This window comes from Podarcis erhardii (genome assembly GCF_964252035.2).
Source record: "Podarcis erhardii genome assembly, chromosome: 3".
In the NCBI taxonomy this organism is placed as follows: Eukaryota; Metazoa; Chordata; class Lepidosauria; order Squamata; family Lacertidae; genus Podarcis; species Podarcis erhardii.
In genome coordinates this window covers 121,217,319-121,244,970 of record NC_138507.1, presented here as the reverse complement: position 1 = coordinate 121,244,970, position 27,652 = coordinate 121,217,319, and the positions used below count along the sequence as shown (strand labels likewise).

Genomic DNA, 27,652 nt, shown 5'->3' with positions numbered 1-27,652 from the left:
TCTCCCATTCAGGAGATTAAATCTGCTGCTGCTTCACTCCCCCCCTCCCACGTGATCTTGAGGCGGGGGCTGCCCCTTGCCTCTCCCCCCTCCCCGCCCGGGCGGAAAAGTGACTACGTGCAGCTCCCCACGTGGAAGGGAGCCCCAACCGCACAGAACAGCCGGGGCCGCACGTTCGCGCGCGCCCGACGCAAGCAAGCGGGTGGGGCTGGGTTAGGAAACGAGGGAGAAACGAGGCAGCCAATCAGGGCCTTCGGAGCCCTGGGAGGGGAGGCGGGGAAGGCCGAGATGGCGGGGAGCGGGCGGCCAATCGGCAGGCGAAGCGGGGAGTTGGGATGCCAAAGCGAGCCAATCCAGAAGCGAGCCGGAAAAAGGCACTTGGGCGGCGAAGAGAAGGCGAAGCGGAGGAAGGGGAGGGGTTGAAGTAGGAAACCTAACAGCCAATCGCTGAAGAGAGCCGGCAGACGAGGAAGGCGGGGTCGACCAATCCCGACGCGATGGCGCAGATAAGATCAACGACAACAATAAGAAGAAGCTTGAGCGCGGCGAGCGGGGAGGGGGAAGGAGGGGGAGCGAGCCCGGCTGCCAAAGCGCGCGCTCGAATCTGCTGAGGCAGCAGAAAAGGAGCCCGCCTTTCCCCCCCCCCCCCGGCCGCTTCCTTGTATCTGCCTCACGAAGTGGGCGGGGTTTGTTATTCTCTCTCCTCAGCGCGAGGAAGCGGCGCTCGCCCCTCCCTTCCGAGGAGGCCGTTGGCGGGTCGCCCCTCCCCCCGCTGCCCCTTCCTGAGGCGATTTCGCCTTTGGCTCCTCAGTCCCCGCTTCGTACACAGTTCACACGACGACGCGCGACACGGGGAACAGCAACAGTTGATCTAAAATATCAATATTATTACCCCTGTCCTCCCCGAAGTGGCTTGATGCCTTTTTTTTTTCTTCTTCTTTGATTCGGAGCCTCTGTAAAACCCAACACACCACACACAAAAAGAGAGGCTTTCGTACAATTAAAACAATGTTTCTCCAACGTTTTTCCTCAGAATAAAAATGTGCTTGTATCACAATTTTTATTTTTATAAGAAATACAATGTAAAGCGGCTGTGGGGATTTAATGTGTTGGTTGGTGCTGAGGGGCCGCTTTTCAATTCGATTTATTATATTTCTATGCCACTTTCCATTCAAATGAATCCCAAAGCGGCTTACAAACAACACGAAAGAACATCACAGATCATCACAAATACAATGTAAATCATGTAGTTTTGTAAAGCAGTTGGAAGCAACTGTAGTCGAGCAGTAATGGCAGAAGAAGGAAGGCGCCATGCTGCAAAATTCCTATTCCTGAGGCAAAAGGGATTTTAAAAGATCGGCCAACATAATAAAAATAAAACCATGCACAGTTGAAATCGGAATTGCAAGAGAAGCAACCTTGCAAATCTGTCTTCATGCTTGGGCCTGCGGGGGAAAGAGGGTTTTCTTATTTCAGAAAGCTAAAAAACACAGTGAAATGGATGATTAGGTGAATGAGCTTTCAAAAAGAGAAATAAACTGAAAGTTGGATTGCAAACGGCATTTTTAGCCACTATTTTCTTTTGAAAAGTGTTATGTACTGAGTTGAATAGGATCCAAACTGCAGCAGTCTGATTGGTCCTAGAACAATAGGCTCCAAAAGGCAGCAGTCTGATTGGCCCTAGAACAATAGGATTCAGAATGCAGCAGTCTGATTGGTCCTAGAACAATGCAGCAGTATGATTGGTTAGCAGGAACCACCCAATCATGCTCCAGATAGAAGTGAATCCACAACCTGATTGGCCTACAGTAGAATCCTGGAATTAGCCAATCATGTGCAGCCCATTGTGTAAATAATGTATATAAAGCAGATACTTTGAGGGGACATTCATTCATTCCTCCTCACCACTATGAGCTGAATAAAGAGCATGAAATCACTTTGCGACTCTGAGTATATTTCACTGGCGACGAAGGTGGGATCCCGCTGAGCTGACTGCCACACACAGCACCGCAGCACCGCCACCTGCCGCACCGCTGCCTCGCACCGTGTATCCAGGCTTCAGCTCCGGGACACAAGGAACTCAGAATGGCAACTGACAGCAGCTTCTCGCCATTCAACCCAGCATCTGGAGACTGGGAAGCGTACGCCTCCCGTTTCACCTTCCTCCTAGAAGCCAAAGGGGTCACCGATGAAGAAGACGCCAAGAAGAGGGCAATATTCTTCAGCGTCTGCGGAGAGGAGACATTTGAAATCGCCCGGGCTCTCCTTGCGCCTGAAGACGTCGCTACTGTTCCATACAAAACAATAATGGAACAGCTGAAGGGGCACTTTTCGCCACAGCCCTCAGTGGTGGCTCGTCGAAATGCCTTCTACGCAAAGCGGCAAGCCCCTGGGGAAACCATAACTGGGTTTGTGACCTCTCTCCGCCAAGCTGCCCGGTTCTGCAACTTCTCAGAGCTGGAGAACATGCTTCGTGACCGCCTCGTCGGTGGCCTGAAGGATGAGAAGCTGCAACGACGCCTCTACGCTAAGAAGAACCTAACGTTCCAGGTCGCTCTGGAGGAGGCCCTGGCAACGGAAGCTGCTGAGAGGTCGACGCAAGAGGCACGGCTGAGCCAGCCGTCCCAACCGAGGGTCCACCACGAAGACCTCACCAACGACTCGGGATCCGACAGGGAGGAGGTGCACCGAGTACAGCAGCGCACTCAAGCAGCCCACATACCACAGCTGCCTCGACGAGAAGGAGGGAACTGCGCAAGCTGTGGAGAAAGTCACGAGAGGAGGACCTGCCGTTTCCGCAACGCAGAGTGCAGGCAGTGCAGAAAATTGGGACACATCGCCCGGGTGTGTCGGGCTCGGCCCACCCGAAGCCAGGCATCAGATGACCAATCCAAGAGCCCCAGGTCCCGGGGCCCAACGCACCAAGGCAACTCGACGGAGCTCACAGACTTCCAGGTATACCAGTTGCCCCACCCCAACGTAGAGAAAATTTATGTAGAGGTACAGATAGAGGGGGCCCCATGCCGCATGGAGCTTGACACGGGTTCAACTCTATCCATAATCTCGGCAAGGACCTTAAGGAAACTGTGTCCTACTGGGGGTCCCAAACTCAGGCCGGCCCCATTCACCCTCCGGGACTTCCAGAAACGTAAGGTCCCCACAATGGGGGTGGGGACCTTCAGGGTGCAATACCGAGGGCGGACGCGGCAACTGGACTTGCTTGTGGTCAAGGGCCCCTACATTAGCTTACTGGGGTTGGCATGGTTTGGACCACTGGGACTAGCCATCACCGGGGTGAACCACATGAGCTTACAAGTGGACGTGGACGCCATATGCAAGGAGTTTCCGGGGGTTTTCGATGGGAAATTGGGACAGTATACGGGCCCCCCCATTGCTCTACAGCTTGACCCCGCAGTACGACCAGTCAGGCTCAAGGCCCGCCGGGTCCCATTCGCCCTGAAACCCCGTATAGACGAGGAATTGGACCGACTCGTGGAGCAAGGAGTGCTGGAGCCGGTGCCTAATGCCCCCTGGGAAACCCCAATCGTCACACCCGTCAAGCCTAATGGTTCGGTCCGCATCTGCGCAGACTACAAATGTACCATAAACAAGGCCCTCACGGCCCATGCATACCCAGTGCCAGTGGTCAGCCATGTCCTTGCCACCCTGGCTGGGTCGAAAATTTTTGGCAAGCTGGACTTGGCCCAAGCATATCAACAGCTGCCAGTAGATGAGGCCACAGCAGAGGCACAGACGATTGTGACGCACAGAGGAGCGTTCAGGGTAAAGCGGCTGCAATTCGGGGTCAGCGTGGCACCAGGCATATTCCAGAATCTAATGGACTCTCTCCTTAAAGGGATTCCTGGTGTCACCCCCTTCTTTGATGATGTGTTGATTGCCGGGCCCACACCAGAGGAGTTTGAGGACCGCCTCCGCACTGTTCTGCACCGTTTCCAGATGGCGGGTCTCAAGGTGAAGCGGGAAAAATGTCTACTAGGAGTGCCTCAAGTGGACTTTCTGGGATTTATGGTGGATGCAGAAGGGGTTCACCCGACTGGGGACAAGGTACGGGCCATTTGTGATGCCCCAGCGCCCAAGAACAAGACTGAACTTCAGGCCTTCTTGGGATTATTGAACTTTTACCATTCCTTCCTTCCCCACAAGGCGGCGGTAGCGGAGCCCCTACACAGACTCCTGGACAAGCGGGCCCCTTGGGTGTGGGGCCAGCGCCAGGAGGCCGCATTCCAGGCAGTCAAGGACTTGCTTGTCTCAAACTCGGTCTTGGCACACTTCGACGAGAGGCTGCCGGTGGTGCTAGCATGCGACGCCTCGCCCTATGGCATCGGCGCTGTCCTGGGACACCAACTCCCGGATGGAAGAGAGGTACCGGTAGCATACTTTTCCCAGACACTCAACGAAACCGAGCGGAACTACTCGCAAATCGACAAGGAGGGTCTGGCAATCGTGAAGGGAGTAAAAAAATTCCATGATTTCTTGTACGGGCGGCCCTTCACCGTGGTGACTGACCACAAGCCGTTGCTTGGCTTGTTTGCCCCCGAAAAGCAGACCCCCCAAGTGCTGTCTCCTCGCGTCCTCAGGTGGTCAATTTTCCTTGCCAGCTACCAGTATGCACTGATTCACCGCCCTGGAAAGGCGATGGGCCATGCAGACGCCCTCAGCAGGCTACCACTACCGGAAACAGGCCCCGACCCAGCACCTGCACAAGAGGTTATGAGCCTGGAGCTGCTTCCTGACCGCCCCATTCAGGCACAAGAAGTTGCACACCATTCCAAGAAAGATAGGGTCATCTCCCGGGTCCTGGACTGGGTGTGGAGGGGATGGCCCAGCCGCAGCCCCGGGCCAGAATTCGCCGGCTACACAACCCGCAAACATGAACTGTCAGCCCACAAGGGGTGCCTGTTATGGGGAAGCAGGGTCGTTGTTCCCCAGCCCCTCCGCAAAAGGGTCCTCACAGCCCTACACGAGACACACCCAGGGGTAGTAAGAATGAAGGCCCTTGCCAGGAGTTATGTGTGGTGGCCGGGGATCGACGGAGAGATAGAGGCCTGGGTCAAACACTGCCAGGCCTGCCAGGAATCCCGCCCAGATCCCCCAAGGGCCCCAGTCCAGTCCTGGGAGTCCGCCCGAGCACCATGGTCACGCCTGCATGTGGACTTCGCTGGCCCCTTTCAGGGGAAAACATTCTTCATAGTGGTGGACTCCTACACCAAATGGCTGGAAGTCGCACTGGTACCGTCCACTTCTACGTCCGCAGCCATCCGGGTACTACGCAGGCTGTTTGCAACCCACGGGCTCCCTGACACTCTCGTCTCAGACAACGGGACTGCATTTACATCAGGAGAATTTCAAACCTTCACAGTGCAGAACGCCATCCGCCACATCCGTTCGGCGCCATTCCACCCTGCCACCAATGGCCAAGCAGAACGCATGGTGCGGACCACCAAGGACACCCTTCGCCGCATGACGCAAGGGGATTGGGAGTACCGCCTTGCCACATTCCTTCTAGCACAGCACAGCACCCCCAGCTCAACGACTGGCCGGAGCCCCGCTGAACTACTAATGGGTCGGCGCCTTGCAATCAGATTGGACCGCCTTCACCCCGATAGAGCTCAGGATGAGGTAGTGGTGGGGGAAGGCAGGAACCCCCGGACCTTCGAGGCCCAGGACCCAGTGTACGCAAAGAATTTTGGGGCAGGCCCTGCATGGGTACCTGCCACAGTCACCAGGGTCACGGGCCCCGTGTCGTACGAGGTGCTAACAGATGGGGGGCAATGCTGGCGCCGCCACTGCGACCAGATACGGCGACGATTCCCGGGAGAAAACCAGGAGGAGGAGGACAGGTCAGAGGAGCCCCAAGGGAACAGTGGGGCAGTGAGGCCCATAGAGCAGCAGGGGCAAGCAGGAGAGGCAGAATCAGTAAATACAGAGAGGACCCGCGAGGCCGAAAGGACACCGGAACCAGAACCACGACTGAGCGAGCCGGTTGCGCCAGACCAAACAGCCCCATCCTTGGAACACGAGCCAGAACCTGAACCCCGGACCAGGGAACACCCCAGGCCGCAACGCACACGTAGGCCACCGGCGTACCTTGAGGACTATGAATGCGACCTTCCGGGCAGGACTGGAACTTAGAGGGGAGGGGTGTTATGTACTGAGTTGAATAGGATCCAAACTGCAGCAGTCTGATTGGTCCTAGAACAATAGGCTCCAAAAGGCAGCAGTCTGATTGGTCCTAGAACAATAGGATTCAGAATGCAGCAGTCTGATTGGTCCTAGAACAATGCAGCAGTATGATTGGTTAGCAGGAACCACCCAATCATGCTCCAGATAGAAGTGAATCCACAACCTGATTGGCCTACAGTAGAATCCTGGAATTAGCCAATCATGTGCAGCCCATTGTGTAAATAATGTATATAAAGCAGATACTTTGAGGGGACATTCATTCATTCCTCCTCACCACTATGAGCTGAATAAAGAGCATGAAATCACTTTGCGACTCTGAGTATATTTCAAAAAGATTGGGAGATGAGGAGACGAAATGCCTCCTATTCCACAGCGCCTTCTTCAACTTCTCTCATTTCTTTAAATATGGTCCTACTTTAACGCAAGAAAGTCAAGCCATTTAAAGAGGAAACACAGAGAACTAAACAAATGGTGTTTTATCCAGACTGATTCTAATATTTGTGTGTTGATTATTCAGCCACTTTCAAGACCACCCATGAGAGGCCCACAAAAAGTCATTTGCAAAAATAAAAATAAAAATACAGTTCATACCAGAGAAGTAATTTGAATTCCATGAAGGACAATGTAGTACTGGAAAAGGTTGAGATATCGCAATAAGAGAGAGAGAGAGAGAATAGGAGTGGAAACACATTAAACAATGTGATAGTGTTTCAAAAGATAATATTATTGATTCCCTCATTTGTAAAACACTTTGAGGTTTGCTTGTTTTTCACAAACAAGCAGTATACAAATTTTACTTCTCTGCCAACCAAGGAGTTTGAATTCGGATATAATTTTTTATGGAATAAATAAAATAAATACAGGGGTGAGGAGGGGAGTGAGGCAGCAGAGCTGTGGAAGAATTATAAAGGAAACGCAGCCGGTGTCGATGGCACAATAAGAGATTGTTTTTAAGTCTTTGGATAGGTTCAGTGAAGCTGCGGTTCTGTTTTTATATGGTATTTTAATGTACAGAACCATTTATGTTTTGGCAGAGTATCTGAAACGTGTGTGCTACCTCTACACAAACAGAAAAAGAGAGAATTGTGGTTTCACAGGGAATATCCAGAAATAACCTAAGTGACTAGATACAGGTTTTACTAGATTGTTGGTTTGAGACAATTTAAGATTCACTTGAAACCTCAACACAAGTCCATACGAGGGAACTTTCCCCCATCCCCTTCCATGAGCCTAGCATTGAAATTTGGGTTTAGCTTCCAGTTTAAACAAAGCCTTGCTATAATTTTCTTGGCACAGCCTTTGAGTCTTCCATTTATAGTTTTCTTTGCAAATTACGCTTACGGTATCTCTTTCATACTGAGTTGTTGTAGCTGACAATTCGCTGATCACTTTGGTTTAGATCAAAACCAGTCCTTCGAATTTTGTGAAGAAAAGATTAACAGTTCAGCCCAAACACTTTCGAAGGAATACACACTATTTTAATTTTAACATTCATGCCATGAATTTTATTGTTGCGACATGCTCTGGGGTCTATGGACGAATTACTTAAATTGTAAAAATAAGTTTAAAAATAAACAATTCTTTGCCATATCCGTTCTTTGACACTACATCACCCAGAGGTAGTAATTTTATGAGGGTCCGAATAGAAGTTCAGCCACAGACTATGGATGATCCTGTTTTTCTTCTGCTAAGGAATATACTGTATATAGCTTTTAGTGAAGCTTTGTCTGGAAATCTCAGGAGAGGGCAGGAATCTAACACCAAATGACAGAAATATTGGAAGGTGGTTTGTGTTCATTTATCTAGCTGCTCTTGTTGAGCAGCTTGTTGTTGGAGCAATAGAAACGTAGAGTTTGAAGGGACCCTGGGGTCATCTAGTCCAGTGTTTCCCAACCTTGGGCCTCCAGCTGTTTTTGAACTACAATTCCCATCATCCCTGACCACTGGTCTTGCTAGCTAGGGATGATGGGAGTTGTAGTCCAAAAACAGCTGGAGGCCCAAGGTTGGGAAACACTGATCTAGTCCAACCCCTGCAATGCAGGAATCTCTACTAAAGAATCCATGAGATCCATCCAATAGATGCCCTTAAAGCACATGTTCAAGGTGCAATCTCTTCCATACATAGCTAGTTGACACAGACTAGCAGGATCCACATGGAAAGCCAAGATACTGTTGCACCAGAACAGCAACAGTATCTTAAACCCACCACAACATGCATTTTTTCTTTAAACAAGACCGTTTCCCCTTCCTTTTTCTCGTTTGCAGAAGCTCATCAGTGCAACATGTGCAAACAGGCCGACTCTTGTGTTTGTGCACGTATATTAAAACTTACCCCTTGGTTGCTGGACCATGAAGTATGTTGTGTTATTTGTTTTAATGTTCTGGTGGGCTGCTTTGACTGTGCTTTGTTGCAGGCAGGCAGAGCAGAAATCCTTGGGGTGGGGGAATAAAGAACCTTCACAACATATACACAAAACTGCAGCTTTGTACTAAGTGTGAATCAATCTGGAAGAACCAATACCTCCTGGTTCGATACTCATGCTCTCTTTTTCCCCCTGTATAAGGCTTTTTGCATGCAGCTCCTGGGCAATGTCTTTCAGGCAGGACTGCATTCTGGGATTCACACACAAGTCCCAGTGCAGAAGCTTGCTCATGGAAACAATGCTTAATCATCACAAAAGCAACCTATTAGTTAAGATCACCCCCATCTCTAGCAAAATCTGGAGTTCCCATCATAATAGCCAGGGTGGGAAGGATTTTGAACAGCAGGGAAACCAGAACAGCCCAGAGCTGAATATATAATGTAGCCTTATATTGTGTTAGGCCATTTATAGACTATTATTCTTTCATGGGTGGGTTTTAATCACATACCAGCAAACTTAGATTGTGCAATTAAAGTGGATATGGGGCTCTTATAAAGACCAACCCACTCCCCCATCATAAAAAAATATTAAAAAATCAGATCATAGAATCATAGAGTTGGAATAGACCACAAGGGCCATCGAGTCCAACCTTCTGCCAAGCAGGAAACACCATCAGAGCATTTTTGTAAAGTGACAGGAAAATGCACTGGGAAGTATGAGCTAACAATTGCTTGCTATATGACCTGTTACTTGCCTGCAGACAAATCAGAATGAATCATCAATAAACAGCGGAAGTTTTTTAACCCTCCTGTAGACACATCAGGATAGATGATCAACAAACGGGTCATCTGCAATCAACCTTAGATAGTTACAGATTAGATAGTTACAAGTTAGTTGCAAGAAAGGAAATTCTGATTAGAAAGAACTTTTTGACAGTAAGAATGGTCTCCCTTGGGAGGTGGTGGACACTCCTTCATTGGAGGTTTTTAAGCAGTGGTTGGATGGCCATCTGTCAGGAATGCTATAGTTGAGATTCCTGCATTGCATTGCCGGGGGTTGGAGTAGATGATCCTTGAGGATCCCTTCCACCTCTATGATTCTATGAATTTGCCTGTCTCATCCACTACTGTATTACCTCTTCTGGCTAGCAGTGGCTGTGGTCTACAGGATCTCAGACACAGGCCCATAGCCAGCCTAGAAGTTTGGCATGGGGGGCACAAGAAAAGGTGGAGGGCAGTTTACCCCTATATATACATTAACGTTTTTCTTGTATTCATTAAGTCTATATTATTGACGAAAATGATAATAATGGTCTTTATTACCGCTACTCTCACAGGCCCTGTGGCAGCAGTAGGGCAGGTCAGGAGGGAATGATTTCGAGGGTTGCCAGAGCACATCCTCCCCCCTACCCTCTGTACATCACCTCTTTCCTTCAAGTTGTTGCATGGGTGAGCTTCTGAGCACATTAACTCTGCCCCCCAAAGAAAAACCCACAATGGTTTTTGGTCTTAGAATTCTCTATTTCATTGGCAGGGACTCTAGTCCAAGGTGCCAGGCCAGAGAGGCCTTTATCTGCCCTGCTGCCCAAGTTTTTTTCAATTGGAAATGTAAAGGACTGCAATCTGGGGCCATCTGTACGCAACACATGTGGACTGCTGCAAAGCTCTGGGCTCTCACAGCCAATTCTGCAACATCCGAAAACAAAAGCAATCCAAGCCCACCTATGAGCCAAGACTCTCTGGGTTCTAGTAGGAGATCAATGACCAACTTCCCCCTGTGCTTTTCACCGAGAATTGACTCTCTGCCAACATTCTGTGCTCGAAAGTAACAAAACCAGCACGTGCAATGCGTCCCAGAGACTTCTCAGCTACAACCTATGGTGAAATATTGAATGCCGGCAATAAACACAGTGTTAGAATGTGGGTCTATGAAGTCAGACTTCTATTGGCCCTTACCCAGGGAAGGAAAAGGGATCTAAACAATTAAATCCCTTCATTGTAGTTTCTAAGCAGTTGTTTCTTTTGCATTTTGCTGCGTGAGAATACCACACTTGCTTCCACAGACTGCAATCATGGAAGAAACTCCATTAAGCTCAATGGGATTTGCTTGCAAATGATCAGCAACACAAGTGTGATGTCAGTGTGAGATTGGTTAGTTCATGAAGAATAAGCATGGACAAACCTGTCAATTTTACATCCTCATTTTGCCAACTTTAAACCCAATTCTCTGTATTTCCACACCAGTTTGCAGGAAAGAAAGAGAGAGAAAAAGAAAGAAAGATACCAGCATTTTAGTGCAAATTCCTCCTAATAGACACATTTGTATGCAATTTTGCCTAATATATACATTTTTATACTTTAGACTTTCTTCAGTCATGTTTTATTCTGGATTGTTTTATTTGATGTTTTAAAGTGTAAACCGTTTTGAGATTTTTTCTTAAAAATATAAACCAGTATAGAAATGAATAATATTTTTTGCAAATCATTTTTTTAATAATACAGTGCATTTTTTTAATGTTACTTTCACTGAAATATGTCTTTTTACACACATGCTACCCTAGTACATGAATTTTTGTACACATTACGTGACCAGAGGAGAACTATAGTGCAAAATTTCAAAGGATTGCTGTGCTGTGCTTTGGTTTGCATTTTTTTTTCCCCAGAAAGGGCGGATTTTGTATGCTTGCCTCTAAATGCAAACTGAATTGAATTTCTTCCCCAACCATAATTAAGAAATGTACACAGCATCCTCCAGCCATAGGCATTTCGAATGGCTTACGAAAGCAAAGCAAGAGCAGCAAGATAAAAGCATACTAATGACAATAAAATTGCTTTTTAAATAAAAAAGGTAGAAAACAATAAAATCAGTGGATGAAAATCTACTGAATTCCATGCTGAAAGTTCTGGGTAAATACTCTGCTTTAACTGATGTAAAATTGCTCCCTGTCCCTCATTCTCTATTAGCAGATTGGAATTCCCATTTTGTCAGTAAACGTACTGTTTTATGGGTGGATATAATTCATTATTTTTAGCACTGTTTTTTAGCTGCCGGACAAAACAAGTGAGGGGTGGCAATCCATTTTTGTTGGTCTTGTTCATGCTCCATGGTTTCCCCAGCTCACACTCCTGCATGTAACAACCACCTTTTTATTTAAAGTGCAAGAGGCGTTTAAGAGTGGTTGTAGCTGCAGCCAGTTACATAACTGCTGTTTGCAGCATCTTCAAAACACCCTCGGGCGCCCTTCCATAAACACATGATGGATGGAAAGCCCTCCATATTTCATTCAAAAATGCCAAGTTATAAATTCATGCGGGATGGAGTGTGTTCTGTTGGACAGACAGAATGTTCTGGATCACGGTTTTCTATTTGTACTATTTGGCCAGCGTGTTATGCTTTTTGCAAAGCAGATGTACTGGAACGTGAAATACTGGCGGCCACCCTCCTCTTTAACTTCAGCTAACGAGAGTGCTTTAAACAGGGGAATAACCCACTTGAATTTACACTTAGAAGCCTTAAATGTCATTTTATTTCACTTAACTACACATTCAGCACAGATCAGTGTTCATTTAGCGTTCCAGTGTCACCATATCAAAGTTTATGTTTACCAGCTTCGGATTGTCAAAATACTAGTCCCTGGCATAGCATTAGAGAATGGGGTGTTTGTACAGCAAGACATCCTCTGCTTCTGTTTTCCCTCCTGTAAAATGGGAATAGCTGAAATTTACTTCAAAGGCTTATTGTAATGAATGAAAATAAAAAGGGTAACACCCTTTGCAAATTAATCATGATATATGAATGACATGCCCTAGTAATTAGGACTGTCTCACTTGGGCTTATTCTGCAGGTTTATCCTCTGCGCTCATCATGCTGTTGGACTCACAGCACTGAATTTCTCTTGTCAGGGAAGAAGGGGTGAGTGAAGAACTTCATCAGGAATAAGGGTATTCAGAAATTGTTCCTATATACAACAACAGCGGCAAGGTTATTATTGGCCCAGGTTTGGAAACAGCAACAATTGCCAATAGTAGAAGAGTGGCAGCAGAAGGTAATGGAATATGCAGAAATAGCCAAATTAACGGGGAAAATTCAACAACAGGGCAATGAAACATTTCAAAAAGAATGGGGAAAATTTATGTCATATATAGGAAAGATAAGGTGAAATAGTGAAACCAGTAGAAGCGAAATAAACCTCATAATGGGAAATACAAAGAATTTTACTGGACAATAATAACAGTAAGAAGTAAAATATATAATGTGACAAATGTAACTAACAGTAGTTGTAAATGAATATAGACAGACAACCAGAATTGTATATATAGAAAGATTTATTTGTTTACAGACATTTTATGGACAAATGTGGAAGAAGAACAACAATATACAAAATGGAGACAGACAATGCGAAAAATTGAGAGACGATATAAAAAAGCCAGAAGACGGAAGGAGGGAAGTCAGCTCCTAGGAGCAAGTATAAATGTAAAATGTAATGTAATATGTGTATGTATAGTATGTAATTAAAAAACCAATAAAGATTATCCTGGGGGAAAAGCAGAAATAAGGGTATTCACCAAAAGGCTGTTGTAGAGGCGGCATGACAGATCTGGCCTCCAAGGTGTGCACCCGCAGCAGTGCATTCCTCGGAGGCTAGATTTGCTGCCCCTGTGAATCCTGCTACCTGAGGCAGTGGTCTCACCTTGCTTCATGGGTGGGCCGGCCCTGCTTCCATTCCCCACTGATGTCTGGAACCTTGACACATGGTGCCCTAGCGGGGATTTCGCAAGGGAGATCTCCTGCTATGCCCGATTGTCCGATGAAAGCCTAGCTTAAGAAGTGCCAGGCTGCATCAGATGCTAAGGCCCATTTCTCCATCACCCTTCTTCCATTGCGGCCATCCAGAGACCTCTGGAAAATGCTTAAGAAGCATTATAGCCGTCTGCTAGATAAAACTTTTAAGATTGCCCAATATCGGTTCACCGCGCAATATTTATCAGTTAAGGCAATTCATACATTCAGTGGACTGGTATACATACATCTGTGAACCAGTCATGCAAACTTCTTTAAATAATATAAAGTAAGGATTTTATACTCTACTCTTCATTCCAGGAGCTCAGAGGAGTATTTTACCATTCCAAGAACCCTGCAAGGTAAGTTAAACCAGGTGGCAATGCTTTGCCAGTGGTACCCAAATGCATTTTATAGCTGGCCAAAGATGTTAACCCAGGTTTTTGAAAAGAATGACTTTGTGGCACATTGGTTGCATACACACCATACATTGAAAGCACCTCCGCCTGCAAGAATCCTAGGAATTTCAGTTTGTTAATAGTGCTTAGAATTCTACCTCTGTGAGGGGGAAACTACAGTTCCCATTATTCTTTGGGGTGTGCTTTAAATGTGCTTTAAATATATGGTGTGTACAAAGCTACTCTCTTTCAACAATGCTAATTCAAAGACAACACTTTTCTTAAGTTCTCAGACATCTTCACGTACATTAACTGCAGTACAGTGGTACCTCAGGTTAAGTACTTATTTCGTTCCGGAGGTCCGTTCTTAACCTGAAACTGTTCTTAACCTGAAGCACCACTTAAGCTAATGGGGCCTCCTCCTGCTGCCGTGCCGCCAGAGCACGATTTCTGTTCTCATTCTGAAGCAAAGTTCTTAACCTGAAGCACTATTTCTGGGTTAGCAGAATCTGTAACCTGAAGCGTATGTAACCCGAGGTACCACTGTATTCCTTGTTACAGGTAGGTAGCCGTGTTGGTCTGCAGTAGTCGAAATAAAATAAAATTCCTTCCAGCACCTTAGAGACCAACTAAGTTAGTTATTGGTATGAGCTTTCGTGTGCATGCACACTTCTTCAGATACACTGAAACAGTATTCCTTGTTACCCCATGAAGGATGGCAGCTTGCATAGTTTGTGCAATTAAATAGGTTTGAGCCGTATTCTGTAGACAAGGTAATTCAAACAAAATGCACCGGACTGTGCAACAGAGGAGCGGATGCCGTTAGAGCTTCTGTCTTCTAAACACTCTTGGAGCTGCTCTTTCTTTTTGCAAAAGCCTCGTGTTTTGTTTTTCAGGTGGTTTTTTTTTTCTTTCCAAGGAAAGCATTCTATAATGTGTCTTGAGAACTTTCACCACCATTGTGGTAACAAGAGGAATAGGAACCAAACCCACACGGCCTCTTTTCTTTTCTTTTTTTAAACTCTCCACAGCTGCCAAATATTTTCTGAGCCAGAAAGATCCAGTCTCAGCAGGCTGGATATATAAACGTGATGAGGGAGGGAGGGAGAGGATCTGGGTTGTTTGGCTTGGCTCTCTCTGCTGTAAAAAAAAAAAAAAACCAAAACGCCCACATGGAAGCCAGCAGAGAGAAGTTTTCTCCCCTTAAAGAGACAGCACTGGAAACCTATTAAGGGAAGCTGGAAAAGGGATCTGTAAACATATAGCCGACTTTCAGATGATGTCAGTGAACTGAGCCATATTTAGATGGAAGAATTCACATTTCTAAGCATTAATCACAACCCACGCTTCCTCCTAGCTTTGCTCGTGAATGCTGAATATTGGCCTAGGCCTTCCTTATGCCGGTGCACCACAGATACTTTAGACTACAACTCCCATCAGCCCTGTGTGTGGGGCAGATGGGAACTGTAGTCATACAATCATAGAAATGTAGAACTATAGAGTTGGAAGGTATCCGAAGGGTCTTCTCGTCCAACCCCCTGCAATGCAGGAATCTCAGCATCCATGGCAGATGGCCATCCAACCTCTGCTTAAAAACCTCCAAGGAAGGAGAGTCTACAACCTCCCAAGGGAGACTGTTCCCCTGTTGAACAGCTCTTGCCGCCAGAAAGTTCTTCCACCACCTTCCAAGGGAGACTGTTCCAATGTCTAAAACCTCTTGAGGAGCCCAGGTTGGAGAAAGCTAGCCTAAGTTCGGTTCTGATCATCAACTTCATGTTCCCTGAAGAGATCTCTTCAAAATTATTGTTATTCTACTGCTTTGTGACATTTAAAAGGCTCACCTAGCCGCCCAGAGTGGCCGGGAAAACCTAGCCAGATGGGAGGGGTATAAATAATTTGTTGTTGTTGTTGTTGTTACCTAGTCCAGTATCCTCCAGTATTCTCACAGTGGCCAACCAGAGGCCCACAGGAATCCTGCAAGCACAATCTGAGTGCAAGAGCACTCTCCCTGCTTTTGATTCCCAAAAATTGAGCCCCGTTCGCATCGTGAATACAACGTAAGGCGCATCTGCGCGTGCACGGGTTGCGTTTTGCCGCTTCCGCCCATGCACATGATGTCATTTTGAGCGTCTGCGTGAGCGGCGAAACCCAGAAGTAACACGCTCCGTTACTTCCAGGTTGCCGCGGAGCACAACCCGAAAGCCCTCAACCTAAAGCACATTCAACCTGAGGTATGACTGTATTACCTTGGACCAGGGGTCGGCAAGGTTTTACCTGCCTGGGCCGGTCAAGTCCCGTGGAGACCTCTCCATGAGCTGGATCATGTGCGCACGTGAGCGTGCACATGCGATTTCCAGTGTCTTGGCATGTGCAGACACGATTTTCGGCACCACAGAAGTGAGGCCCTGCACCGCGCCGGTTTATTTATTTATTTATTTTTAAATAATATTTATTAAAGTTTTAAAGGTTACAAAAGGAAAAAAAGAAAAAACACCAAATTAAACAAAAAACAAGACAATACATCATAATAAGTAAAAACAAACAAAAAATACAACAGAAAAATACAAACAATTAAAAAACCAAATCAAACCTTCCCATAACTTATCTTTCATTTGCTTGTTTCCTTGACCTCCTCACACCTCCCTTTTTTGTATTCTAGTTCAGTTAGATATTTCAGCAAATCCTTTCCATCTTTGTTTTTATCCTAATAATTTATCTTAATATACTATAATTTTACATTCTCTTCTTTCACCAATTAACAATCCATTTTTACTTAGTCCTTTATAACATTTCTGCTAAAACCCCAAAACTTCATTCCAGCATCCTTCTAACATTCCTTAATTTTACAACGTTTCTGTAAGTAAACTTTAAATTTCTTCCAATCTTCTTCCACCGACTCTTCTCCCTGATCTCGGATTCTGCCAGTCATTTCCGCCAGTTCCATGTAGTCCATCACCTTCATCTGCCATTCTTCCCGGGTGGGTAGATCTTGTGTCTCCCAGTACTTTGCAATAAGTATTCTTGCTGCTGTTGTAGCATATGCACCGCGCCGGTTTAGCACAGCACGCGGGGACTTGCCAAGCAGGCGGCTTGGTTCGGGGGCAGCTCGTGGGCCAGTTAAACTGTCCCCATGAGCCGCTTGCGGCCCATGGGATGCAGGTTGACGACCCCTGCCTTGGACAGTACAGATAGAACTTAGCCTTGTCCCCCATCAATTTATCCATTCCTCTTTTAAAGCCATTCAAGTTGGTGGCCATCACTGCCGCCTGGGGCAGCGAGTTTCGTAGTCAAACAATGCCCTTCCTCCTCTCGCCTTCCATTCTGAGCATGCTCTCAAGTGCGCTATGTCATAGTTTTGCCCCCCCCCCTCGGCTTGACACCCTGTTTAGTTGAACCACCTGCACCACCCTAAATTTGGCGCTGAAAGTAGTTCCTATAATTTCCAGATGAACAGAACATGAATTAAGTTCTTTTCGCGGTAGAATTCTGGGCAATTTTTAAGTTAATTCAATTTTAATTCAATGATTTTTACACACTGTATAAGTGTTTTGTTGCACTTTACTCTCTGTTTGATTGTGGCCGTTAGTCACGCTGCTGTTTAAACTTAAATATCATAACTGTTGGGAAGAATAAAACACTGTGTGTTTTGATATTTTCTTTGATTTTTAAAGTATCTTTTAAACCTTTGCAGAGCCGCTGGTAAAATTCTTAAGTCTTGGTGGAGGAAAGTCAAGGACTACATGAGTGAATTGTGAATCTAATTCAAACTAGAACTAATTCCCTTTTGGAGCTGGTAAACTGAAACTAATTCCTTTTTAAAAAATGAACTTTCCATGCAATGTTACATATTTTCGTTAAAAGACCAGCTATTTAAGAGCTCTCAGGTGGGTGCCATTCAGACCCCATGATAGAATAGTTTTAAATTTGTCAATAAAGTATATCTTTTGTCTCCTGTCACCATTATGTACTACAGTTTCTCATATTCCCTTTCTAGGAAAGTTATTTCAGGCACAAGAACCTGACCTGTATGGTCCTCATTTTTTTGGTGATGTGATTCGTAATTTTTGAAAAATTTGTATTGAACAGATTAAACTAAAATGTTATTTCTCACAACAATAACAATGCAGCCAAATAGGTTACAAGAATCCCTGAAAAGATTCAGCACAAGCACGTAAAGAGGCAAAATCAGGAGAGCGAATTTTCTGAAGACATGTTCTGATTAAAACCAACTGCTCCAATATGTAATAAAATTCCAGTTCTCCTTGCCAATATATTTATATCAGATCATTCTTTCCCTTCCAATTAAAGGTGTGGCTTTGCTTATAAACAACGTACTTATTTAGCCATAAGGATTTAGAAAAAACTTTCAGTTTTGCCTTTAAATGTCAGCGAAGAAGAAGAAGAAGAAGAAGACATACCGTAGTTGAGCATTACATGGCTGGATTGTCAGCCAAAGTTCAAATCTTAGGGGTATAACTTGTGTCTTTGACCAAAAGTCCATTTCTGCAGTTCAAATATTACTCCTCTCTCCTCTTAAAATGTTGAATATTCGCAGAAAGTACATTTATGTGGCATTTTAGTTTCCTGATGAGGATGAGGTGAACATCTGTGATATTTTCTAGTATTTTCTGTGCATTTTCTAGTAGTGGCACAGCCACCTGCTTCTATTCGGGGGGCAGGAATACTGTTCTATACTTGCAGAACCTCACAAATCCAGGCAGAACATCTGGGACAACAGCATTCAGCCATGTCAACCTGCAATGCTCTTCTATGCTGTCTGTCATCACTAAGCCTCTAGGCAAGCTGATACCTGGTGCTCTTTATCACCTGCCATCATGGAATACTTGGAATTCCATGGGGCTTTTTATAATTAGTATTAGATTTCTTGCCTCCTTTTCGCCATAAGGCAATGGCAGATGACATGGCAGGATGGAGACCCTTACCGGACCTCCGGGCAGGTGGGTCACTGGCGTTGACCATAAGAGGTGAGGTCAGCATGGTGCAAACACTCCAGCAGAGCCAACCCAGCACTCCTAGTGATGCGTTTCCACTGTACCACCCTCCACGCTGCCTGGCCCCTTCCCCTTCTGGGAAACAGCAGCAGCTCACCTGTCAGGAGGTCAGGTAACCACCTCCGCCTCACCATGCCATTTGCCAGGGCAAATGCCATTTGTCAGAGCAGTGTGAAACTATTCAGTAACACAGCACAGTGGTACCTCGTGTTAAGTACTTAATTTGTTCTGGAGGTCCATTCTTAACCTGAAACTGTTCTTAACCTGAAGCACCACTTTAGCTAATGGGGCCTCCTGCTGCTGCCGCTGCGCCGCTGGAGCACGATTTCAGTTCTTATCCTGAAGCAAAGTTCTTAACCAGAAGCACTATTTCTGGGTTAGCGGAGTCTGTAACCTGAAGTGTGTGTAACCTGAAGCATATGTAACCTGAAGCGTATGTAACCTGAGGTACCACTGTATTAGAAACCAGTTAAAACAAATCACATTATTTCATTTAGAATATCACAGTATTCAATCATTATTATTATTTTTTTAATTGTTATCTTGTGTTATCTCAGTTTCTGCTGATTCTAGTTTGCGTTCCTTCTTTAACTGATTTTAGAAATGTGTGTTGATGTGTTTTAAAATGTCGAACGCCGCCGCCGCCCTGTGACCGTATGGCTAGGGGCGATATAGAAAAACCTCAATTTGTTATTAAGAAAAATACATTTAGATGTTCCAAGTTCTGAGAGCAGGCGATATTCACTTTGCTGAAGTTAAGCAGGTCCCAGTCTAGGCAATGCCTGGATCTGAGGTGTCTGAGGATTCCGTGATGGAAGAAGGGGTTGGATGGTAGAACACATCAAACTTTTTTCATTCAAGGATTTCAAGCCTGCTTTATCCAAAGGCTCTTAAGGCACTTCCAAAAATTCGTTATAAATCAATGAAAACAACATCTTGTATATTGGGGCGGGGGGGAGAGAAGAGAAGATAATATATTAATCTGGAAAATCCTCCCTAAAAATGTTAACGATTAATCATTGCCAGCATCACCACATATCCTTCCATGCCTCTGCAGTGCCCTGTATGTTACTCCTGGGGCCTGATTTCCCCCTTCAGTTGCACTATTATTTTCTGGAAACTGCCCTGCTCAGTATACAGAAGGCGGCACTTGCACAATCTTTCCAACGAGGGTTTCTTGGCGGTTGTCGTGTTTTGTTTTTGCATGTGGCCACCCTCTGGCCTGTGTTTTCTTCAGTCTGGGTGGACTCAGGGGAACGCATGTGCTGTACAGGGTTCTGTCGCTGTGGCATGTTGAGGATTACACAGGGCTAGAGCATGTTTCCTTCCTCCTTCAAGGAAAAAAACAACCCCTATCCTTCCATACCTTCAAATTCTAGCCATTTTGGCTGAACGTGGGATAGCCCGTGCAAAATTATGCTCCGGCTTCAATTTGAGGCTGGCAGCGCAAGGGTGAAGTTGCTTCCACCTCCCTCTCACTTCCTCCTCCTCCCATATCTTCTCCTCCTTTTGCTCTCCCAGCTTGAGCAATCAGAGTCCCCCCCACCCCCAGTTTCCTGGCCTCCTTCCCAAATCTTCCCTTGCGGTTCTCGCTTGGGGACATTTGTTTGCCACATGCTAAATTGATCTCTCTCCGGAGGCTAAATTAACCCACAGCCACTGACACAGTTTCATAAACACACACACAAAGACAACGAGTCTTGGATTTCAAAAAAAACGCTGCAGCCTCGGCTGTTGGATGGAGTCCCTTCCCTACAGCCTAGGAACCTCCTGCATTCCTTTCATCAGATCGCTAGCAGGAGCGGAGTGAAAAATGAACCCCCTTCCCAATCCCTCTTTCGTTCTGGAGCAAAAGCAGTAGTGAAACCTTGTCTCCGCGACTTTGACCATTTCCCCTGGCTCTCTTTCTGGAATGCTACACTTCCAGTCTTCTTTCCTCCTCCTAATATTTTCTGCCTGCTTCGGAAGAATCTCTGCTGCACAGCAAAGAACCCTGTTGATTGCAAGAGAAGACTAAAATCCTACTAAAGAATTAAAAAGGGACGCGGTGGCACTGTGGTCTGAACCACAGAGCCTAGGGCTTGCTGATCAGAAGGTTGGCAGTTTGAATCCACACGATGGGGTGAGCTCCTGTTGCTCGGTCCCTGCTCCTGCCAATCTAGCATTTCAAAAGCACGCAGTGCAAGTAGATAAATAGGTACCACTCCGGTGGGAAGGTAAACGGCGTTTCCGTGTGCTGCTCTGGTTTGCCAGAAGCGGCTTAGTCATGCTGGCCACATGACCCGGAAGCTGTACACCAGCTCCCTCGGCCAGTAAAGCGAGATGAGCACCGCAACCCCAGAGTTGTCCGCGACTGGACATAATGGTCAGGGGTCCCTTTACCTTTACTGAAGAATTAGAATGACAGTTTTATTATTTATATGCTGCCCATCTGACTGGGTTGCCCCAGCCACACTGGACAGCTCCCAACAAAATAGTAAAAACACAATAAAACCTCAAACGTCTTCATATGTCTTCTAAAAGTTGTATGGTTCTTTATCTCCTTAACATCTGATGGGAGGGTGTTCCACAGGGCAGGTGCTACCACTGAGAAGTCCCTCTGCCTAGTTCCCTGTAACTTTACTTCTTGCAGTGAGGGAACTGCCAGAAGATCCTTGGAGCTGGACCTCAGTGTCCAGGATGAATGATGGGGCTGGAGATGCTCCTTCAGGTCTACAGGGCCGAGGCCGTTTAGGACTTCAAAGGTCAGCACCAGCACTGAGTATTTGCCGCAACTGGGCCACAGATGCCAGCTTGTGGGCTTCCCACAGGCATCTGGTTGGCCACTGTGAGAACAGGATCCTGGCCATTGGCCTGATCCAGCAGGCTCTTCTTACAAATGGGCATATAACTCTGAACTTCCGCCTTTGAGATGTACATGAGTGGTCCCCAACTGTGGGCAAAGCACTTCTTATTCCAGGCAGCATCTGGACACAACAGCTGGATTCACATGTTGCCATAAACCAACCAGCTTTTTTCAACCTGATGCCCTCCGGATAGCTTAGACCACAACGCCCATGCTGACTGGGGCTGAGGTGGAGTTCTAGTCCAAAGATCTGGAGGGCATCAGGTTAGCAAAGGCTGAAATGAACTGTTGTTCACCACCACCACCCCAAGATGGTGGTTTGCTTCACTCAGACGCCACTAAGCCAAGAACAAATTCTGGTTTCATAGCATGGTTTGTTTGGAGGGAATCAAACCACAATCCCCAGTTTGGATGTAACACTAAGCCAGGGATTGTTACTCCTGCTTATGCAATGAGAAGAGCAAAGCAAGAAATAATGTGTTGTTGTTGTTTAGTTGTTTAGTCATGTCCGACTCTTCGTGGCCCCATGGGCCAGAGCACACCAGGCCCTCCTGTCTTCTACTGCCTCCCGCAGTTTGGTCAAACTCATGCTGGTAGCTTCAAGGACACCGTCCAACCATCTCGTCCTCTGTCATCCCCTTTTCCTTGTGCCCTCCATCTTTCCCAACATCAGGGTCTTTTCCAAGGAGTCTTCTCATGAGGTGGCCAAAGTCTTAGAGCCTCAGCTTCAGGATCTGTCCTTCCAGTGAGCACTCGGGGCTGATTTTCGTCAGAATGGAGAGGTTTGATCTTCCTGCAGTCCATGGGACTCTCAAGAGTCTCCTCCAGCACCAGAATTCAAAAACATCAAGTCTTTGGCAATCAGCCTTCTTTATGGTCCAGCTCTCACTTCCATACATCACATCTGGGAAAACCATAGTTTTAACTATACGGACCTTGTACCCCTCTCCTTATTCCTTCTATGCTTATGCCTCTGATTCAGAAACCATTTTGCAAACTGTCCAGCAGTGCATTTGGAGAGAGAGTGCAAGAGATCTCATGTTACATTGCTATTGCCAGCTGACATGCAAGCCCCATGTTCATAAATGATCGACCAGAGCTGTCTTCAAGTTGGTAGCGGTGATGACATCCTAAGCGGCCCCCTCCCCTTTTTTGCTGATTCAGGATAACGACACCCTCTCGTGACTAAGAGGAAGAAGCACCGCAGATTTTGCCTGTGTGTGTGTGTGTGTGTGTGTGTGTGTGTGCGCGCAGGTTCCTTCCATGCACAGAGCGCAAGGCATGGAGGTTTTCTGTAACGGTTGCGGATGTTGTGACATACCTCCAGGGCTAGTATGGGCAATGTAAGTGAATCACACCAGGATAAGGAATCTGGGAAATTTACAGCCGACTTGCTCATGGTTGTGTCACTCTTGCAAGGCGAGTACGTGCATTTTGACTGCTCTGGACCCAAGAGGATTCAGGCCGGTTCCTGCTAGAGTCAGCGGCCACCGAGGGATTATCTGTTAACCTCTGCTTTGTACACAAGGGGTGTTTTCACACAGAAGAGGCATGCTCCAGACTCGGTCGAGCCGACATGGGTGGGTGCCAAGTACAATAAGCAAAAGCGGAGCCATTTGCGCTGTCACCAAAGGACCGCAGCCAAGGATTTGATGGGGCAATTGGAGTAAATGCACAGCGCTTATGCATTTAATTCCATTTATATCCAGCCTTTCCAAAGCCCCAGGCGGCTTACGGAAAAGATTATAGCAACTAAACCACAGAACAGGTTTTTTTAAAAAACAACAACAACAGCCACCAAACATAACACACACAACCTCAGTGAAAGTGGCCAAGAAAATGTAATTAACACTCAGTAGCTGAAACTCCCTTCTAGAAATCTGAAAGGACCAGCTCAAAACCTCAATTGGAAGGCAATTCTACTGCCTCAGGGCCATTGCAGCCAAGGTCCTGTTCCTTCCTGCAGAAGCACTGACTGCAAAACACAAAAACTGTTGCAAGGCTCAGATAGGGGAAGGCTGCCTTCAGAGATAAGTTCCAACACACAGCCCCTTCCTCCTCCCTCTGTGCTGTTTCCTAATCTGTGACCTTGCTAAAATCTCAATATAGGCAGCCGGAACGTGCCTTTATTTAAAGTCGCAATAACCCAAATTCTGTGACTCACCCACCCACCAAAGAGTCTGAATTCCGCAACTTACTGGAGCATATTGTATAAATCAAGAAGCCATGAATGGGTCAGGGTGGCCAGCCACACTGTCCACATCCTCAGACTGCAATAATCTGAACTGATCCAGTATAGATAGAGCAGACCTTGGACTTGCTGGCATCTGAATCTGTCTGAATCGGAGCAATTTTGTCCCTAACGTGCCTCCGGCAGTGTGAGAGCAACACACTCTTGGACAGATGACAGAAGTCCATTAAAGAATTTTTGCTGGACAGCAATGTGTGGATGCAAGGAGGCAGAGAAGTGGGCTTTCATCATTGCCGCCCCGGCCACATGGCAGGCACAATGTTGCCATCTCACCTGCGTTCGGTTTGGACCAAGTTTCTTTTCTTTCTTTTTTATTGACAATTTCCACATAACAGTACAGTCATACCTCGGGTTGAATGTGCTTCAGGTTGAGTGCTTTTAGGTTGCGCTCTGCGGCAACTTGGAAGTAACGGAGCACATTACTTTCGGGTTTTGCCGCTCACGCATGCGGAGACACTCAAAATGACATCACGCGCATGCGCAGAAGCGGCAAAATGCGAGCCGCGCACGCACAGACACATCTTACGTTCTGTTCAGGATGCGAACGGGGCTCCGGAACAGATCCTGTTCGTATCCCGAGGTACCACTGTACAGTATATCAAAAGATATCATATTCATCATTTCCCCCCTTTTTCCCCATTCCCCATCAACCCCCCTCCCCCCTCTCCCCTCCGAGACTACCCTCAGCTCCTCTCTCTGATTTCTCAGCACACGTCACTCTCTGCATATTATAAAATTATTTCAATCCTTATATTATCTATCTGCCATGTTACCAATCACTAAATTTGTTTATGTTTATTCAAAACCTGCCAAGGAGTCCAATTCATTTCGTTGTCTTTTTAAGTACTTTGTAAAAAGTTCCCATTCTTCTTTAAAGTCACAGTTGTCCTTATCTCGCAGTTTGTATGTCAGTTTAGCCAATTCTGCATAGTTCATCAATTTCTCTTGCCACTGTTCCTTTGTCGGGGTTTCCTCATTCTTCCATCCTTGTGCTATCAAGACTCTTGCCGCTGTTGTAGCATACATGAATAAATTCTTTATTTTCCTTGGCAGGTCCAAATTCAGTTGGAACTGCACCCTAGCTATGCCCCTGTACACACAAACACACACACTAGCATCCCATTGTTATGTCTCACGACAACAAAGAAATAGGTACATATTTCTGAGCACAATTCAAAGTGTTGGTACTGACCCTGAAAGCCCCAAACGGCCTTGGTCCAGTATATCTGAAGGAGCGTCTCCACCCCCATTGTTCTACCCGGACACTGAGGTCCAGCTCCAAGGGCCTTCTGGTGGTTCCCTCCCTGTGAGAAGCCACATTATAGGGAACCGGGCAGAGGGCCTTCTCGGTGGTGGCACCTGCCCTGTGGAACGCCCTCCCATCAGATGTCAAAGAGAAGAACAACTACCAGACTTTTAGAAGACATCTGAAGGCAGCCCTGTTTTTAATGTTTGATGCATTACTGTGTTTTAATATTATGTTGGAAGCCGCCCAGAGTGGCTGGGGAAGCCCAGCCAGATGGGCGGGATATAAATACAGTGGTACCTCGCAAGACGAATGTCTCGTAAGACGAAAAACTCGCAAGACGAAAGAGTTTTTCATTTTTTGAGTTGCTTCGCAAGACGGATTTCCCTATGGGCTTGCTTTGCAAGACGGAAACGTCTTGCAAGTTTGTTTCCTTTGTCGTGCAAGTTTGTTTCCTTTTTCTTAAAACCGTGCATTCAGGGGGTGCAGTTGCGACTTGACTTCGAGGAGCAACTCATAGCACGCGGTGTGGTAGCCTTTTTTGAGGTTTTTGAAGACTTCGGTGATTTTTGAAGCTTTTCCAAAATCCGTGCTTCGCAAGACGAAAAAAATCGCAAGACGAAAAAAATCGCAGAACGAATTAATTTCGTCTTGCGAGGTACCACTGTAATAAATTATTATTATATTATTATTATATGAAAAGCCCACTAGATCAAGCCAGTGGCCCATCTAGTCCAGCATCCTGCTCTCACAGTGGCCAAACAGATGACCCCATGGGAAATTTGCTACCAGGATTTGAGCACAAGTCAGACCTCTCCCCTCCTGTGGCTTCCAGCAACTGAGATTCAGAAGCACTGCCGCCTATAACTGCGGAGGGCAGGACTTAGCCATTATGGCCAGTAGCCATGACAGCCCTCTCCACCTCTATGAATTTGTCCAATTCCTTTTTTTAAAAAAAACATATGATAAGGCATCATTTGGAAGCATGGAAAATAGCAGGCATTTTCTTTTGCCTGGTACAGCATGACACATTTCCCCATTAATTTTTTTGTTTTTGTTTTGAGAAATATAGATCTTAATGTGCTTGGAAGGTGGTTGTTTTTTGTCTAACTTTGGGCACAATGAGGGTTCTGTGTTTGTGTGTTTTTAAAATACTTGCCACCCCAATAACATACATATGACACAATGATCTTCTTGTAAATCAGAACATGTGATGATTCCTCCTTCTTTTTGCTTCCTGCGCACAATGCACAATTGTGTGCAGACAGGAGGGCCAAATGGAGCCATGCGAGCAGACACGGAGCAATGGCTCCAAACTACAAGAAAGAAGATTCCACCTAAACATTAGGAAGAACTTCCTGACAGTAAGAGCTGTTCGACAGTGGAATTTGCTGCCAAGGAGTGTGGTGGAGTCTCCTTCTTTGGAGGTCTTTAAGCAGAGGCTTGACAACCATATGTCAGGAGTGCTCTGATGGTGTTTCCTGCTTGGCAGGGGGTTGGACTCGATGGCCCTTGTGGTCTCTTCCAACTCTATGATTCTATGATTCTATGAATCTTGCACCCAGAAGCTGTGTGGCCGGCCGCATGGGATATGGATTTCCTCCCTCGACTGCTGCAAAAGCCACATCTGGGGAAGGGGCTTGTTCTCTAAACCTATGGAGGGATCTCGGAACATACGTTTTAAGCAAATCAAGGTGATACGTGTGAAGAGGAAAGCCTGGCAAAAACATTACGCTGCTCTGCTGACGCTGGAACTAGCGGACATTCAATGAAGTTGAAGGTTGGAAGAGCCAAGTCAGATAAATCTTCATGCATCACAGAGTTAAACTGTGGAACTCCCTGCCACAGGAGGCAGTGAGGGCCACTGTTAGGTTGTGGGTGAACATATCAAATGACACAGTGATTCTTCAGACAGCTCTTGTTTATTCACAGGCCAGAACTGAACTGAACTGAAGGGTTCAGCTGACCTGCATATATATCTGAAGAAGTGGTATCTGAAGAAGTGTGCATGCACACGAAAGCTCATACCAAGAACTGACTTAGTTGGTCTTTAAGGTGCTACTGGAAGGAATTTGTTTTGTTTTGACTATGGCAGACCAACACGGCTACCTATCTGTAACTGCATATATAGAGCTCAACTACAAAGCAACAGTAACAACTTTCTGTAACTATCCAATCAGTGAACGTCACTTTCAATTCCTTATTTGCATATGCGGACCTGAGTGAAAACAGTATCCCCCTGCTGACCCAGGGTGAGAACTTCAGTACATAGAATAGAATCATAGAATCATAGAGTTGGAAGAGACCACAAGGGCCATCGAGTCCAACCCCCTGCCAAGCAGGAAACACCATCAGAGCACTCCTGACATATGGTTGTCAAGCCTCTGCTTAAAGACCTCCAAAGAAGGAGACTCCACCACACTCCTTGGCAGCAAATTCCACTGTCGAACAGCTCTTACTGTCAGGAAGTTCTTCCTAATGTTTAGGTGGAATCTTTTTTCTTGTAGTTTGGAACCATTGCTCCGTGTCCGCTTCTCTGGAGCAGCAGAAAACA

At 46.2% G+C, this 27,652-nt stretch overlaps 1 long non-coding RNA gene across 3 annotated transcripts in view; it reads left to right on the top strand.

Moving 5' to 3' along the window:
• Positions 1–11,104: 11,104 nt before the first annotated feature.
• The window catches only part of LOC309338078, a 102,117-nt gene continuing 85,569 nt past the window's right edge, over positions 11,105–27,652 (top strand). Inside the window, exons 1-3 of one of the 3 annotated variants that reach the window (XR_014154676.1) lie at positions 11,105–12,612; positions 12,907–13,040; positions 13,668–14,347. This is a non-coding gene — a long non-coding RNA (uncharacterized lncRNA). Of the gene's footprint in view, positions 13,041–13,667; positions 14,348–27,652 lie in introns of those variants that run through there. The other 2 variants (XR_014154675.1, XR_014154677.1) reach the window with 2 other exon arrangements.